Raw genomic sequence first — 17,908 nt, forward strand, 5'->3', positions numbered from 1 at the left:
TCAGCTCTAGCGTGAATGTCCATTATGATATTCCTCAAAAGTAGACTTTCATCTTGACTAGAATACACCCAGTGGTATTTTCCAGAACAAGCCATCACATTATGTAATGTGGACTCTGAGAAAGTTCTTTTAAAACTGAGTATAAATTGATCTCCTGGGAACTTTAACACTTTAATCCTAGATTTACCTCTTTAGACTTTCTCTATAATTACTAAAATGCATTTATTCAATTATTCAATAGCTGTCTACTGAGCCTGTCACACATAAGCCACTCTTTCAAAACCTGTATGGGGGGGTGGGATAGGGTGGGAGGGAAGGAGACGCAAGAGGGAGGAGATATGGGGGTATACGTATAGCTGATTAACTTTATTATACAGCAGAAACTAACACACCATTGTAAAGCAATTATACTCCAATAAAGATGTAAAAAAAAATTATAGATGAATAACCTAACAATTCAGTGCCTCTATCTTTAGTTGTACAGGTTGTGCAGTGCACGAATCTGGGTGTGTATTCACATAGATTCAAACGCACCATTGTGTACAGCAGTCCAGCTTTGGAAGACAGTTTTCAATTACTGCAAATTCACTTATGTAGTTGTTTCACTTAGGTCACATTTTCCTACTTTAGTCATAAAAATAATATTAAATATTTTATCAAAAGTCTTGTTAAAAATCCAAAATATAGAAAATCAGTAAGATTCTCCTCTTTCCCACTTCAGAAAGAAAGTTACCAATGGAAAAAAATAGGTTAGTTTGGCATAATTTGTTCTTGACAAACAGTGGTTATCTCTTTGTAATTGCTTTTTACTTTTCAAGTCATCTATTGTCATGTGATAGATAATTTAGTTTTGAATTTTGTTGAGAATTGACATTACGCTTTCACACTTTTCTGAAGCATATTATTTCAAATAAAAATGTCAAACAGATTTTAAAAACTTCCACAGAGAATACAGAAATTATACACAGAATTAGTTAAAATCTAGAATTTCTACCTTGTTTAGTAGTTTAGATAAACTTTTTGCTTTTCCTGCCCCCAGAAAAATATAAGGATTTATTAGGATAATATGTCAATGTAGTCCACTTGTTACAAATTATTTATGTTAGTTTCTGATTTTTGAGTTAGGAAGAGATGTACACATGACACAAATAAATAGGTAATAAAAAATTCATATGAAGATTGAAAAATTTTTTTAAATACCTGTATAGGGGATACCACAATTTTAAAAAATAGCTGTTGCCCTCAGCTGCTTATAGAGACAAAAGAGAGGGATGCAATTAGTTTTAGCACAGGTCACTTTTATGGTACAAGCTACAAGGGAAACGCGAGCAAGATTTCATTATTTCAGTGGAGAGAGGAATCACTTCTTCCTAGGGTTTACAGAGGAGGCTTCCCAGAGGCAAGAGAATCAATAGCATGGGCAAGGGCAAAGGTGAGACGCTTTAGGTTTTGATGCCTCCTGGATTTCTAGCTTGTGCATTAAGACGGAGAACGCTGACAATGTTCTGTTACTGCATATGGGCAGTTTTTGACATATGGGCCTGTCACGAACTGTCATAAACCAGTAACGGATAGACTTCAACCTGGTCACTTACCTGCCTGTGGGGGACAAAAAACACTAACCTGGAAATGAGTTATTACGTCCTCTACCGTTGCACTATGTGTATGTGTGTGTGTGTATATGCATGTGTGTCTAATACATGTTTGTATCTCTGTGTGTATGTGTTTATATGTTTATAGACATATAAATATATGTCTGTGTGTATGTGCAGATACGTGTGCATGTTTATGGTGTGAGGTGCTGCTAAATTGACAAAGGGTGACATATGTCACCTTATCAGTCATCTCTGGATGTACTGTAACCCCTCCTGGAGGAGAACCAAATGGGCAAGTCCCAGATGGATGGAGCATTAGCAACTGATGTTTTAACCTTGACTAAAATGGAGACTATTTGCCCCACTGATTTCAGGTGGCAGAAATGAAGTGGTGCTCCCTTCAGGGGAATGAGGCAAGGCTCCAGCATGGTGCGAAGTTTGCTCCTGATTCCACAAGGAACCAGCCCTTTAGAGAACTGGAAGCTTGCATTTTAAACCTGACAACTGTTATGTCTTTTGTATTTTCTGTAATTATTGCCTTTTTGTTCTCTGAGTATTAAAGTTCTTTTTGAAAATGTCAGCCTGTCTCAGCTGAGCAAAGGAAAACAAGAAAAGTTGTTTCAATTCATGCATTTGCAGTTTTCAAGGGGGAACAAGGCTCCCTGGAGGCTGATGTAGTAGAGGCCACAATAATCTAATGGAGAAGCCCCCAGAGAAAAAAGACATTTAAGGGAAAGAAGCTGGACGTGCCCATAACTAGCCACCCTCTTCACATAGACAACTGTCTGAACTTTTTTTTATATTATGAGATATTCTATATTTTCTAACATTTTCAAAATTAAACTTTTTGTTGAGGAAAATTGCCTGTGCATTGTAGAAAAGAATAGAAAATGCAGTTAAGCATAAAACAAAAGATCAAAATGAGCCATGATTCTCTCACCTGAACACTGGTAACATTCTGGTGTTCCCCGCTACACTTCGTTGTACAAATGTACATACATCTTGGCACAAAAGTGGAACTAAATGGAAGTCAGTATTTTGATTTTTTACCTTTATTATGTCATAATCATTTTTCTATCGTTGACACTTTGATGGTAGCATTTTTAGTTATAGCACAGCATTCTACAATGTAATCACCTCTCAATTGTTAGGCATTTAACTTGGTTCCATTTTTATAGATTTAATATGACATTATAACTATACTTTATTTTCATTAGAAATAAGGGAGGGGAGGTGAAACAGTGCTTTATAGCTCACATCCTTTTCTTTTCATCTAAACTTTTCATTGCAGATCCTGAGTCTACTTCAAGCATACCTTAGAGCATGGGTGGGCAAACTCTTTCTACAAAGGGCCAGACAGGAAATACTTGTGGCTTTGTGAGCCATACAGTCTCTAGTACAACTTCTCATCTCTGCCGTTCTAGCATAAACACAAAAGCAGCCATAGACAATATATAAACAAATGGACATAACTGTGTTTCAATAAATCTTTATTTACATAAACAGGCAGTGGGCTGGATTTGGACTGTGAACCAGGATTTGCTAACCTCTGCCTTATAGGGCACTTCTCATGTTCAGAGTCTTACCTCCAACCTGTATATGATCTGTTCTACCATTGGCTTAATATAACCCAGCACTCTTCCAGGCCTGGAGAAAGCAAAGGTAAAGTAGACACAGATTCTCTCCTTGTGGAATTTAGTATTCAGTAACACTGAGCTGAGAGCAAAATTCTAATAGGGATATGTGCAGCCAAGTTTTGGGATACAGCATTTAGGACTATCTTCATAGTTAGGATCACAGAAACATGACGATAATTCCCAGTAATACTTCCTGCTACCTCAGTCACACAAACTCAATCTGGGAACCCTAATATGCAAAAAGAAAACACAGTAATTGACCAGAAAACAGAAGCCACAGAACTCTAGTACATTTCTTGGAACTCACTAGTGTGACTCTGAGCAAAATCTTTAACTTCTCTAAGCCTCAGTTTACTCATCTGTAAAGTAGGGATAACAATGGGGCTGAGTGAGGATTAAGTGAGGTGATACCTGAGAGGTGTCTGGCCAGTACATGGGTAAGTTCACAGTAAATGTCATCTATTTTTTTTTTTGCGGTACGCGGGCCTCTAACTGTTGTGGCCTCTCCCGTTGCGGAGCACAGGCTCCAGACACGCAGGCTCAGCAGCCATGGCTCACAGGCCCAGCCGCTCCACGGCATGTGGGATCTTCCTGGACCGGGGCGCAAACCTGTGTCCCCTGCATCGGCAGGCAGACTCTCAACCCCTGCGCCACCAGGGAAGCCCTGTCATCTATTTTTATTGAGAGGAAAAGAGCTATCTTTGGGGTCTTACAAAGATAGATGCCTATAAAATTAGGCAATATTCTTCATTCATGTGTTCACTTAACATGTTTAAATTATTTTGTAACAACACATAGAAAGAACATACTTGTCTGGGACAAGTCACAACAGGGGCAAGAAAGAAAAATATAAAATGTGGGCACCAGAACTGAAATCTGGAGATCCAAAGTCATTTATAATGACTTGCCTTATATTGCCTTATTCTTCACACATATAAAGGTATTTTGTACGTACTATGCCTGACTGGGTTTGTGCAACTCCTCATACTTCTCAGTCCTGTTCCCCGCCCCTCTCAGCTCTTGCCTCTCTTCCAAGAGCAGTGGAAGCAGCAGCATACATCATTCTCATGGTCATAAAACTCTGGCCACATCCAGCATGGCCTCCTCTCTTAGCGTCTCCCTGGGGGTGAGACTCACAAGGGTCTTGTGCCAGTTTATACCCCCCAATCCAAATGATGACTCTTGTAGCTGCCAGGAGGGCAGGTGACATAACTCAGAAGTATGGGGGAGTTAATGTCTTAAGGGGAAACCTTTCACAAGTGAGAGACAGGAGACCAAATGAGGGGCCGGCAAATAGCCTGCTCACTCTTCCTCCATCTCTCAGGCTGTTCTGAATTTTCAACCCAACCCCCATTGAAGAGTTAACACTGAAGTATATGTTACATATCAACTATGCCTCAGAATCTACTGTCCAGGGAACCCCGGCTAAGACACGCGTAGTATTTCCTCTAATCCTCAGGACAATCTGAACAGCAACCCTGTGACAAAGATGACATTTCTCTCTTACAAATGAGGAACTGTCTTGCTTCTAGAGTGAAGTGGCTTGACAAGCAAGTCAAAACTGAACCCAACAACTTGACGCTTAATGAATTTCCACAACACTAAGCTGTTCTTAACATCATGTGCTTCCAAGGGGGCTTTATAAACCTTATAAAGCTTCAGGGTGAAAAAGAAAGCTCACTCCTTTGCTTCTCTTAACCTCATTCCATACCAGCCAAGGGCTCAGAGCCAGGGTTCATGAGAAAAACTCAATTTTCCACCTGTTGTAAGGAAAGACTTTACTTCAGTCTCCCACCTGTGTGTTTTTCTCTACTACTCACACAAACACTTCTGACACTTCTGGTCACCAAATGTGGGGACAGTTTTCCCCACAACAGCAAACAAGTCTCTGACACCAGCTGGGGATCCTACAATTAAACTCAATTATGATGCAATCTACCCGGAGATTGCATCAGACCCCACAGATTAAGGGCTCAGTCCCACGAGACTGCTAGAGAGTTAGTGACGGAAGTAGCCTCAACCAAGGAAGGACAGGGGTTGGTGGATAAACACCTTGGCTTCCTTGTACCCTGTGTAGGTCAATTCTGAGACCCTGTGTAGGTCAATTTTACACAGTCTCTCAGAGGGTCCCCGGGAGGACTGAGCCCCACTTGCCCACACTGGTGACCCACTCACTTATGAACCCCTTCTCAGCTCACCTCCCTTATCTCACTTACCATCCCCTCACTGTGCTTCCTAGGATGAACTCCCACTACACCCTGTGCACCAAAATCTTTGCCCCAGGCCCAGCTTGGCAGACCCCTATCTTCCCTATCTCAGAGAAAAGTTTAAAAAATAATAAAAAAGGATAGTCATGAGCTCCACTGATAAACTCCAGGAGAGTCAGGGCTGTTTTGCTCACCTCTGAAGACCTGGCACTGAGCACAGTATCTGGTATGTAACAGATTTTGAATGAATATTCGTTGAATGAACAAATGAATGAATAAATGATGAAGTTGACCTCACCCATCGATGCTCATGAAGAATTTCCACTAAGACACTTGACAAATCTAACATGCTCAATAGATGTCAGGGGTCCATCACTTCTCTTTTGTCCACTCCTTCTCTTTGGGTCTGTTCCTGGTGGTTTTGGAGTGGCTGAACAGGACCCAGAGTCCTCGTGACCTTTCCTCTAGATACCTCACCTCCTATCTTCCCCAAAACCTCAACCCCTAAGAAGTTTTTAAAAAACTCATCACTGTCTGCCACTTTCCTGCTCTGAATTTCTGTGCTGTCTGCACTCACCTTTTAATGTAATAGCACTGATTAGTGGCTACAGCAAAAAAACAGTTACAATGGTGCCAGTCAACACCTTATGAGGTTTTCCATGGTGCTTAAAAAAAAGCCATAAAGGAGTCCTGAGCTTTTTCTCCTTTCTGCCTCCAAGATGTGTAGCCAATTTGGTGATTTCCTATATGCCAGGAGAAAGAAAAGAAAAGAAAAAGAGAGAGAGAGAGAGAGAGAGAGAGAAAGAAAGAAAGAGAAAGAAAGAGAGAGAGAGAGAAAGAAAGAAAGAAAGAAAGAAAGAAAGAAAGAAAGAAAGAAAGAAAGAAAGAAAGAAAAAGAAAGAAAGAAAGAAAGAAAGAAAGAGAAAGAAAGAAAGAAAGAAAGAAAGAGAAAAAGAAAGAAGGAAAGAAAGAAAGAAGGAAAGAAAGAAAGAAAGAAAGAAAGAAAGAAAGAAAGAAAGAAAGAAAGAAAGAAAGAAAGAAAGAAAGAAAGAAAGAGAAAGGAAGAACTATCAAGTATTGGGAAGAAACGTGAAGTTCAATAATGCACTATTTCATTAGATTTGGCTTTCCAGTGAAATCTGAAAGTGGTTACAATATAGCTGGAATAAAAGTACCATGGTTTGCCAAAGGACAAGACTACCGTGTAGAGTTCATAACTGCTATCTCCCAATGTCAGGCAGTGGTTCCAAAAAACAAACAAACAACAAAAACCCTCCCCAGAAAGCAGTAGTGCTTACAAGTTGTTGTGTCAGTAAGTGTCTTTTATCTGAGAAATCCAGAGGGAAGGACCTTTGCATCTGGCCTTCTTGGTTTACAGATGACTCACTTGAAACACAGAGAGATGGCCACTTGCTCAAAACACACACAGCACATCATCAGCAAGCTAAGGCAGGCTCTTCGACCTTCTGATTCTTCCTGATGCTTCTTCACTACATGCACTTAGCATTTATCAACAGGGGGAAAATTGTTATATAGGAGGTATGGTGTAGGTATGTATGTAACTGAGTTTTTGTGGTTTATTTTCCAGGGTTTATGTCAATTTATTCCAGGTTTCCAAGGATCGTATGTTTATGAAACCAGCTGCACTTTTCCCCTAAACTAAGAGCCTTCTTAATCATGTATGCCTCATTCTAGTTTCTTTGTCTCACATTTTAGGGACCATGAGTCTACTCAGTATAGATCTTCTCCTGGTAATGTCTTTTTCTGAGTCTGTTCGTCCTGTCAACAAGCTGAGGAAGCTGAACAAGTATAATCACTAATGTGTATTTTAAATGGAAAACCCTGTGCTCCTGTAGTTCTGGTGGCAGTTATCATTCAGCAGCATGGGCTTTTCTTGTCCACTGTTGTTTGTCAGTGTCTAACCTATATCACTAAACCATATTTCCTTCATCTAAGATAATGCAGGATAGTAGGTATGCTTGTTGGGTGGATGAATGGATTGATGGGAGGATAGAAGATTGAAAGAATCTACCTTCAGAGGAAGGGGACTTCCTATGCTAAATTGTTATCATAAATAATATTGGTATGGTAAAGCAGAGAATCTCAATAATTTACATGTATGAAAGTTAGAATCTTAGATCCACATGCGTTAGTTTACTCATTATACTGATCTACACATTCATTCATTCACAAATTCATACTCCACACATTTCAGTTATCCTTCCATTTAATCACTCATTCATTCATTATTTACTGAATTAACCCACTCAGTCAACATTTACTGAGCACTAACTATACAACATTCCTTCACCAAACTAGCTTACTTCTTACATGGTTTATATTCTAAATTATACCAAAAATGAACAATAAAAACTTAATTGGCTTGAAAAGAAAACAAAATCGGATTTCATGGTGTTCACATAGGTCTTTCTAATATTAGTAAGCCAACAGATATAAATTAAGCTACTAATCAATGCCTAACATAATTATTATTTATAATAAAACACCCAACAAAAATATATATTTCAGAACAAAGAACACATGCCAGAAAATTTTGGGTCAAGTTTAGCCAAGACATCTTGTGAGTGACTGAATGAATTCCCTCTGGAGATATTCAAGCCCAGACTTAATGGTCACCTACAAGTATTCCTCTAGATTAGTTGTTCCTAAGAATGCTGAGTTCAGTAGTTGCTTTAAGAGGCTAATAAAATATGTTGATCATCTCCTAAGAAAAGTCTATACACATTCACACAAACACACACATTTTTGCTTATAATTTCAGAGAATCCACGTATTACCTGCATTCCACTCATTAACCCTAGGTTAAGCACACCTGTTCTGGAAAGATTCCAGCACTTGCTGAGAGGCTGGAATAATTCATCTTTGAGGTCCTCAGAGCTGTGAGAGGCCATATTTCCTCTATCTAGGATAAACTTCTTTATTCCCTCTACTCCCATATTAATGCTTCTAAAATTGGAATGAGTTTTTCAAATCAACATGTACGTTTAATGCAGTGGGTTTTTTGTTTGTTTTCTGAAGAGCTTTCATTAAATCAATGTGGCAATCTGACAATCAATAGCATCTCTGAAGAAAGAGAACAGTACAGTATTTATTGTGTTTAGTATTGTTAAACATAAAAGTAAGAACAAGGTCTCTGCCTTCAAAGAGTTTGCAAACAAAAATCTAGACCTGTGGAAGCAACCTAAGTGTCCATTACAGAAGAATAAACAAGATGTGAGATATATAAACAATGGAATATTACTCAGCCATAAAGAAGAATGAAATAATGCCATTTGCAGTAATATGGATGGACCTAGAGATTATCATACTAAGTGAAGCAAGTCAGAAAGAAAAAGACAAATACTGTATCATATCACTTATACATATCTAAAATAAGATACAAATGATTCACAAAACAGAAACAGATTCACAGACATAGAAAACGAACTTCCCAAAGGGGAAGGTGGGGAGAGAGATAAATTAGGAGTATAGGATTAACAAACAGAAACCACCATAAATAAAAAGAGATAAACAACAAGGATTTACTGTATAGCCCAGGGAACTATATTCAATATCTTGTAATAACCTATAAGAGAAAAGAATCATCAAAAAACTGAGATATGTCTCCGAATCACATTGCTCTACCCTGAAACTAACATAATATTGTAAATCAACTGCACTAAAAAAATATATAGATCAATGTTTGTGAAGTAGACCACTAATCTAGCAAGTAATCATCTGTGATGCAGACACTTTTCAGAAGAAATGGATATCAGTACAGGTGAGAGAAAAAGTCAAAAAGGCTTGAGATGGAGCAAGTAGCTATGAACTGAATCTATTAAAGGGACTGGCAGGGTTGGAGAGGGTCTAAAACATTTAAAAATATTCAGCCCAATTGTATGGTTGTGTGAGAAAGACAAATTAGTATTTAAATATGCCAGCAATTTATTTTAGCTATAGGAGATGAGTTACTAAAATTATCATTGAACTTATAAAAATGATGGAATCGGGAAGGATGTCAAAAATCTGCTCTGCATTCTACAGTGAAGCTAGACCGTGTTCTTCATGCCGGTCTGCCTTTGTTTTGAGAGACCACTTTGATGAGTCATTCAGTTACAGATATTTCAGGCAAGTATCTACCGATTGTTCTCAGAAGACCCTTAAACAGTGACATATTCCAAATGTCTCAGGCCAAGCATTTGGTTTATGAATATGAAAAATTGTCATTCATGGGAGGCACAGTTGCCTCCCTGCAAAGTTTATTGTATTTTACTGAGTGCCACGTTCTTCTGTCCCCATTACAGGAAGGGACATTTGAGTCTAGATCAGAGTAAAGACTGAGCTGGGGTCTCTTATCTTTGGGGGACCAATAGGTACCTGCAGTGTGGCTGCAGACCAGGCTCCCGGGAGAGAGGTGACGATTGGGAAACCTCCTGTGGGGGGTCACAGTAAATAGATTTTACAGCTGTTATTCCCAATGTTTAATTTCACATCTCCACCATCTTTGTACTGTAATGCTTTCTACTTCCTAGCTTTTTAGAAAGTGCTATCAATTCTTCAATCTGACATTACCTTTTGCTAACTAAGAGAGGGCCTCCATTCTTGCCTGGGTCAAAGTATATCACAGAGAGTAGCATGGTATGAAGAAATTTTTTAAGCTGCAAGAGGGGACTGATGGATAAGTCCAGAGCAGGAGCTGATAAGCATAAATCAGAGCAAGTGTGAAAATTCCCAAAACAGACCTATAAATGCATAGGGAGGCATGTGGACTTTCCACACTCAAGGACAGGGTTCACTTGATATTAGTGAAGTACTAAAGAGAAACATGACTCTTTCAGGACCTCTGCGCTGGGAAGCAGTAAATATGTTTGTGGTTTTTTGGGAGCCAGGGTCCTTAGATGCTCTATAACTTACAGGAGACATGCTCTCCTCAAAGTACTCTGACTGTCCCCGCATATTAGGTACGACTGAACTAGATGTTGACGATGGTAACAATTAGACAGTTTAAAAAAGAGAAGAGATTTTACAAGAAAATGAGATTTTCTCAAAATACACATTTTAAATGCACTAAGGAAAACACTTTGGAAGGCCGACTACATGTTTGATAATGATTAGATGTAATTAGACTTTAAGACATATGATATTATGCTCCTTGAATCACGAGCTTTTGGTTCCAATGTTCTCCGAGCAAATCAGATAATGCAGCTGCCCTAGGGAGCCTATACTTTGAGGAAGGTTGCAAAGCCCTGGACACCTGGCTAAGTAAGAGCCATTTATCATTTTACGCTTCTATGGCATTACAACATGCCAAGCACTAAAAGTGGAATTAATCCTAAGAGGATAATCAGAGATATATATACAAAAGTGGATGAATAAGGATGTTCATCTCAGGTTACCTGTAACAGTGAAAACAACCTAATATCTAATGTGTGGGATTCTTTCACTAAATTACAGCATATCCATGTGATGAAATATAATACATCCATTAAAAATTGCATTACATCAAAATGTTAATAGGAAAAAAAATATGTTAATAGGGACTATCATTAATAGTGATGATGATGACTGCTCTGGATGGGTTTTTTTGTTGTTGATTTTTTCTTTGGTGGTTGTTTCGGTTGTTTGCTTAGCAAGCAAAACAGCAAAACTTGTCAAAATTGAGATAGAGAAGAATACTTGTGCTCTGATAAAAACCACTCTATGTTCCTACATAAAAAAGGAAGTTATAAAATGGTATTTGTAGGACAAGGCCACCTAAAATACAGATATGTACAGAAAACATTTAAATAGCATGTAGTAAAATATTGCTGAGTAATTATATTTATTATACTTCAATTTCTCTTTTGTTGCATTTCTCAGATTTTCTCCACTGAGCATGAGTTAATTTTTTAAGTTATTAAAAAAACAGAACGAAATGGTGGTAAATTTCATCATCAGGCCATTTCTACTTTAACAAGGAGTCCTGTCTAAAGTTTGGATATCCATATTTGGCAGTCCCATTTAACCCTTTGCAATGTTTTAGAAATTGTCAGCCATCATTTGGGGACAGTACTCTCTATCACCCACTGAGAGGCCTAATTTAGGTTTGTGGTGATATCTGCACTAAGTAGTGTGTGTGTGCATGTATACACATGTATACATACAATGTGTATATATATATATATATATATATATATATATATATAAAACACACACACAATGACAAATGCTACCTTGATTCTCCCAATAAGCCTCCAGGTGTTCAGTAATTTAGCAGAAAGAAGCTTCCAAATCTATTAACGGCAATCATCTCCAAGAGCAACACAAAGTAAGAATAAGAGGTAAGGCTACACAGATTACAGGTAAAAACAAGAGTTGGCCAAATTTGGCTAGTGTTGGTTTATGGGTGTAGAATTTTTAAATTATCAGTTTTAATGTGTATGTGGTTAATCTCTACTGTGAACCCCACTACTGCTCCAGCCCCTCTCAGGGTCCTTCACACTCCCCTGTCTTTTCCTCAGCTCTGGAAACTCTCTTGCCCAGGAAAGTCCATCTCCTCTTTCTTTCCACTGTGAGAGCCTAACCACTATTTAAGGTCACTCAACACAACACCGAGGGTATCAGGTGAAGAACCATGAAGAAAAAGATGGCACACAGCACCAGGCAATTTGAGGAGCCCGAAAAAAGTGCTTTTTACCGCATTGCAGACAAGGTTGAAGGAAACTAACAACACAGCACAGTACTCCAAGCCTAACAACAGAAGGAAGGCTTATAGGGAAATCCAGGGTTTGTGGCACCTGAAGTTAACTCACTCACTTGATTAATAAAAAGAATACAGTATTAATACTATAAATGAATGTTTTCAAATAGGAAAATAAATTACAGTACCTTACAAGTTTAAACAAAGCTTAGACAACTTCCACAAAAACTACAAAAGCTAGAAAAATAGCATACTTACATAAATTAATTGCCTGATGAAACGCTGTATTATTTTTTCCTTAAATTTGTGGCTGCATATTGACTACCTTGTCAAATGACAATGATCTGCTTCATAAATTGTTATTGGTAATGATAGGTAAATTGTTACAATTTAAATCTAAATTGAGAAAACCTATAAGCATCTTTTTCTTATTTACTTCAGTTCCATAACTTGTTTTAGGTAATGTCCTATAAATGGTTAGAATGACTTTGAAATTATCACGGGAAAATGTTTACCAGGTTTCTTTTAATATGCTGTATAAGATTTGGAAGAATTTTCCACAGACAAGCTTTTGGCTGTCTGTATTTCAAACCTTACTTCTCCTCCAGGACCCAGTTACTTCTGTATCAGGCACTGTCAGACATGTCACAATTCAACTTCTGGCCAGGCATTTTCTTATGGTGATGCCAGATGAACCAGTACAATGAATTATAGAAGTACTTCTGGAAGCCATTCTTCCACCAGGAAGACTACCCATAATTATTCACAGAAGTGACTGTGAACCCCGTAACAATGATGCCCCACTCAATCCAAACTAAATGTGTACCCAACTCATGCTCCCCTTAATGAGATCCCTCAAATTCTCAGGGTCACCCCACATTACCTGACACAAAAGGAAGTATTACAAAGGGAAATCGGAGTAGAAAGCGACAGTAGTCTTACACAGTATGAGTTGAATTATCTACATGAGTTTTTCTTTGGTGCATAATAAATTAATCCAATATTAGCAGCTTAAAACAACACCCATTTATTAGCTCACAGTTCTGTAAGTCAGAAGTTCTCTGAATTTTCTGCTCAGGATATCACACGGCTAAAATCAAGGTACCAGGCTGAGTCCCCACCCGGAGGTTCTGGGGAGAAACCTGCTTCCAAGTTTATTCAGGTTGTTGGCAGAATTTTGTACCTTACAGCTAAAGGTCCTTGTTAATGGCTATCAACTGGGGGCTTCACCACTTCCTTAAAGGTGCCTGCATTTCTTCCCACGTGACCCTCTCCATCTTCACGCCAGCGATGGTACATCAAATCCTGTGCCTACTTTAAATCTTTCTGCCTTCCTCTTTTGCCACCAGTTGTAGAAAGCTCTCCACAGCTAAGGGCTTGTGTGATTAGATAAGTCCCGCCCAGAAAAACTCCCTATCTTAATGCCAACTGTGCCATATAATGTTACATAATCACAGAGCAGTATCTCATCATATTTACAGGTTCCAGCGGGATCATTTTTAGAATTCCGACTCTTACAAGATCTTATTTTAGCAAGGTATCCAAAAACACGTGACCATGACCATATCGATACATCGGGGTCGGGGAGTCCCTCCCAAGGCATGGAAGGGAAGGGCACTGAAAGAAGAGGGAGTTATTACTGGAACCCAGAGAGTATACATGAATGGAGCTGTGCTTTAGGGGAGGGATGCAGTCAACTTATAGTGACTCAGCACTAACGGAGCCTAAGGAATAAGCACCCCAATTTCACTACCCTAGGATCTACTTGTTGGTTCCTTCCATTCACCAAACCCATGGAAATCAGAAAAAAGAAGAGCCCATTGGTACAATCAATGCATATCAGCCTCCCTGGGCACAAAGGAAGGTGGAGGAATCAGAAAATGGATCTAAAGGCAGATGAAGACATCCAACGCATTGATGGGTCTCTTCTCTAGTGTTTTAGTTCCTACTGACTGATGCTACAGTGTTGGCACCCACTCGTACTCTGCTTTCTAGTCCTTGAATTATTGTGTAGGTAGATAGGGACATCCCTAGCTCCAGATTGTAAATTAAATGACAGAAGAAGGCATAACTTACTTCGCTCCCACAACCCACAACAAAAAGAACATTTTGTGGAGCTCCTGAAGAGCAGGATCTGCAGTAGATAATCATTAAATTCTTGACTGTCAGCACGGTTCATGGCACATAATTAAGATATGACTTATCATCCAAATAGGGACACTTCTGACGGTGTTACGGGATGCTATTTATAATTATACTGGGTCAAGAAATATTAGCTGGGGGCATCCCAGATAAGGTAGGATATATGGTTACTCAAGTCACAGTGGAAGTTTGTCAAACATGCAGATTAATAAATTAAGGAAAGGGTAGAAGGAAAGCTTTACTGGAATGTGCCATTACTGCCCCGTATACCTGTGCTCTCTTCCCGTGTTCTATCCTCTAACCCTTGACCTTTATTATCACCTATTTATCCCTGACCTTTCTCTGGAGTTCTAGACTGCAAGGACAAAAATATCTTCTAATTCAACATGTCTGTAACTAAGGGTAATACTTTCCACTCAGTTATACTCTTCCCCTGTCTTTCCTATATTTGCAAATAACACCATGAACTCTGAGTCCTCAAAGTTTTATTGGACACCTCCCTATCTTACCCCAATAACTCCCATTCAATCAGGTTTTCAAGTTTTGTAAATTCTTTCTCCTCTCATGTTGTCTATTTTATTCTCTCCCATATTACTGTTACTACCCTTTCCAGGTTTCTATCAGATTTCTATCATGCAACTTACTACTACAGCCTCTTAACTGGTCTCCCACTTCCAATCTCTCACATCTTCAGTCTAACTGTGACCCTGGCACTGAAATCAGTCCACAATATAAATGGGATTATATCATGAAGTTTCTATGATGAGTGGAGGGCCTGTAAAACAAAATCAAGTCTCCCTGGATTGACATTCAAGGGCGCCCATAATCCGGCTCAATCCTACCTTGTCAGCTTCACCCACCACTCTCTCCTCCAGATATCCTACATCACCAGACTTTGCCTAATGTACATTCACACGTCTGGGCATCTACAACTACAAGGGATTCCTAACTTCCTTTTTAATGCTATAGTGGTTCTGATTTGTGTTTGCCAATTTCTATGGTGCAAATACTTTCACTATGGCCAGTTCCAAGCCACCAGTGGGATGTCAGTGAATGCAGATTTGGGGAGAAACGTGCACATCAGCGCTCAGGAGTGAGCTCTGGTACATCACCACTCCTTTTGTCAGCTTCTAGAAATCCTACACATCCTTCAAGAGCCACATCAAGTGATGGCATCTTCTAGAATATTCCTATATTTCCACCTTTTATCCCAACTCTGGATCATTTAGAATTACCTTAGCCCTCTTCACATGACTTGCACAGATTTATAGGACATTTTTCATTCTATCTTAAATCCTAGCAAGCATGTTAGCTGACAATAAATCTCATCTAAAATGCATGATGATTCCCTCCTTGACACATTGCAGTTTGCATTGCTCAAGCCAATAGTCTTTAGAAGCAGCAGCTCTGCTTTAGATTCAGGACTATTTCACTAATTACCATGGTTGGACTTTCATTACTTTGTGAAGAAATCTTTAAGATACAACATAAATAGCATGTGTTTCCTCTATCCTTCCATTCTGTGCCCAAGAGTCAAGAGCACATGAGATACCCTGAGGCCAAAAGAACTTGGCTTTCAGAATCATGGGATGCTACTGACTCAGGAACTCAGAATCACAGGAGCGGACAAAATGATCTCAAATTCAGCTCACGAAAATAACTTTTCCCTGAAGTTGTATAGTGCAGGCCACCTCCCTCATGTAACACCTTATGTAATCCAAAGAGTACATGTTTGAAGAACAACAGATCTGAATTAAAGCCCTGGCTCTATCACATTCTAGCTGTGTGCCTTTGGAAAAGTTACTACTCTCTCTGTGCTTCCATTTCCTCGTGAGTAAAAAGGAAGCAATAATTCCTAACTCACAGAACTGTTGTAGTATTAAATAAGATAATGTTTATAGAGTATTTAATACAGTAACTAGGCCCATACTCAGTTTGGTGCACATCATGTTAGTAGTTATAATAATGGCTTTTATAATTCATATGCAATATTAGCAACTCCGGTGTGAAAAGTATCATTCACTTTCTGCCCATGACTATTTATGCCATACCTGTCCTGGCATCAAGGGGCATCTGTAAAACAAGCATGTGTATTACTTTTGTTCTCAGGATTCTTGAGCATCATTATATAATCTCTGTGGTTAATGTACAGGTGGTAGCTGCAGTTATTATCATTAGATTTTCCTTTAATCTCTTTTTTATAATTCAGTTGCCTTTAGTTGTATATTAAATAATTTTGCTTTGCTCACATGACTATTCCCTTTCTCCTTTTATGAACTCCTTTAAAAATCAACCCTCAATAGGTCCTTGATGGTTTTCTATTTTATATACAGTAGTGTGTATACGTTAATCCCCACCTACTGTATAGCACAAGGGACTATACTCAATATTTTGTAACAACCTATAAGGGAAAAGAATCTGAAAAAGAATACACTATGTATGTGTGTGTGTGTGTGTATAACTGAATCACTGTGCTATACACCTGAAACTAACACAACATTGTAAATCAACTATACTTCAATAAAATTAAAAAAAAAAAAAAACAAAGGCAGTGTAAGCTTGGTTCCAAAACCCAATAAAAACAATACAATTAAAAAAAAAAAAAAGTGTGCCTAATTAATACCAAAACTTGAATATGTGTTCTAGGAAAATAATAAGTTTTCGAATTAGAACCTGATACGTATACCTAATTGTATTATAATTATTTGTGTGTGCGTGTATATATATATATATATATATATATATATATATATATGTATATACATGTAGAGAGAAAGTCATAAAACTTTACTAAAAAAAATTTTAGACTAATGTAATATATATTCCTACCAGATGAAACTAATAAATAAGCTGAAACAAGAGAAAAAATAAAATCAACCCTCAAAAGCTGAGCTGGACTGAGCTGTTTGACCTCATTGTAATGCCTCCCTCTTCACTCTGTCAGTTATATGTATATAGGATGGTCAGCTGAATCTCACTGAGAGAAGCAGGACCCATAGGGGAAAAAAAAATCTCTTGTTGGGTCAAATAATGATTCAAGTGGGAATAAGAAAAAAGAGACCTGTTCTTTTAAAATCAGTATTTTCTTTCCTTCAAACCATTCCTGGAAAGCTAGCTGCAGGTTCTCCTGATACAGTGAAAAAATAGAAGTGCATCTTCCTGTAACTTTCCTGATGAGGCTTTATTTTCAGGATCCAGGAGTGTCCTTAATACACCACGAGCCTTGCTGTTGAATTGTTGTCAAAAATAAATGGCTGCAAATTTCAACTAGTTTGAAACCAAAATCATTCTTGGCAGGCGCCGTCTAACACCTCACAACACTGAGTTGGCTCAGTGCTAACAACTCCATGAAGCAGATCAATTCATTTGATTATTTTATCGTTTTTCACAACTAGTTTATCTCTGAGAGTTCACCATGGTGTCACAATATTCAAAGTTTGGTGTTATTAAAATGTGCTATTGAGGTATTTTTAAATGATCATGCCAGATGATGAGAACTACCTCCTGGGAAAATATTTTAGGCCAGTGGTTCTCAATGTTGGCCACATGTTAGAATTATATGGGAGTTTTTGAAAAATCTTATTTCCCATCCTGCATCGCAAGCCAGTTAAATAAGACTCTCTAGATGTGGGACCCAGACATCAGTAT

The sequence above is a fragment of the Grampus griseus genome (genome assembly GCF_964374135.1).
Source record: "Grampus griseus genome assembly, chromosome: 3".
NCBI lineage: Eukaryota > Metazoa > Chordata > Mammalia > Artiodactyla > Delphinidae > Grampus > Grampus griseus.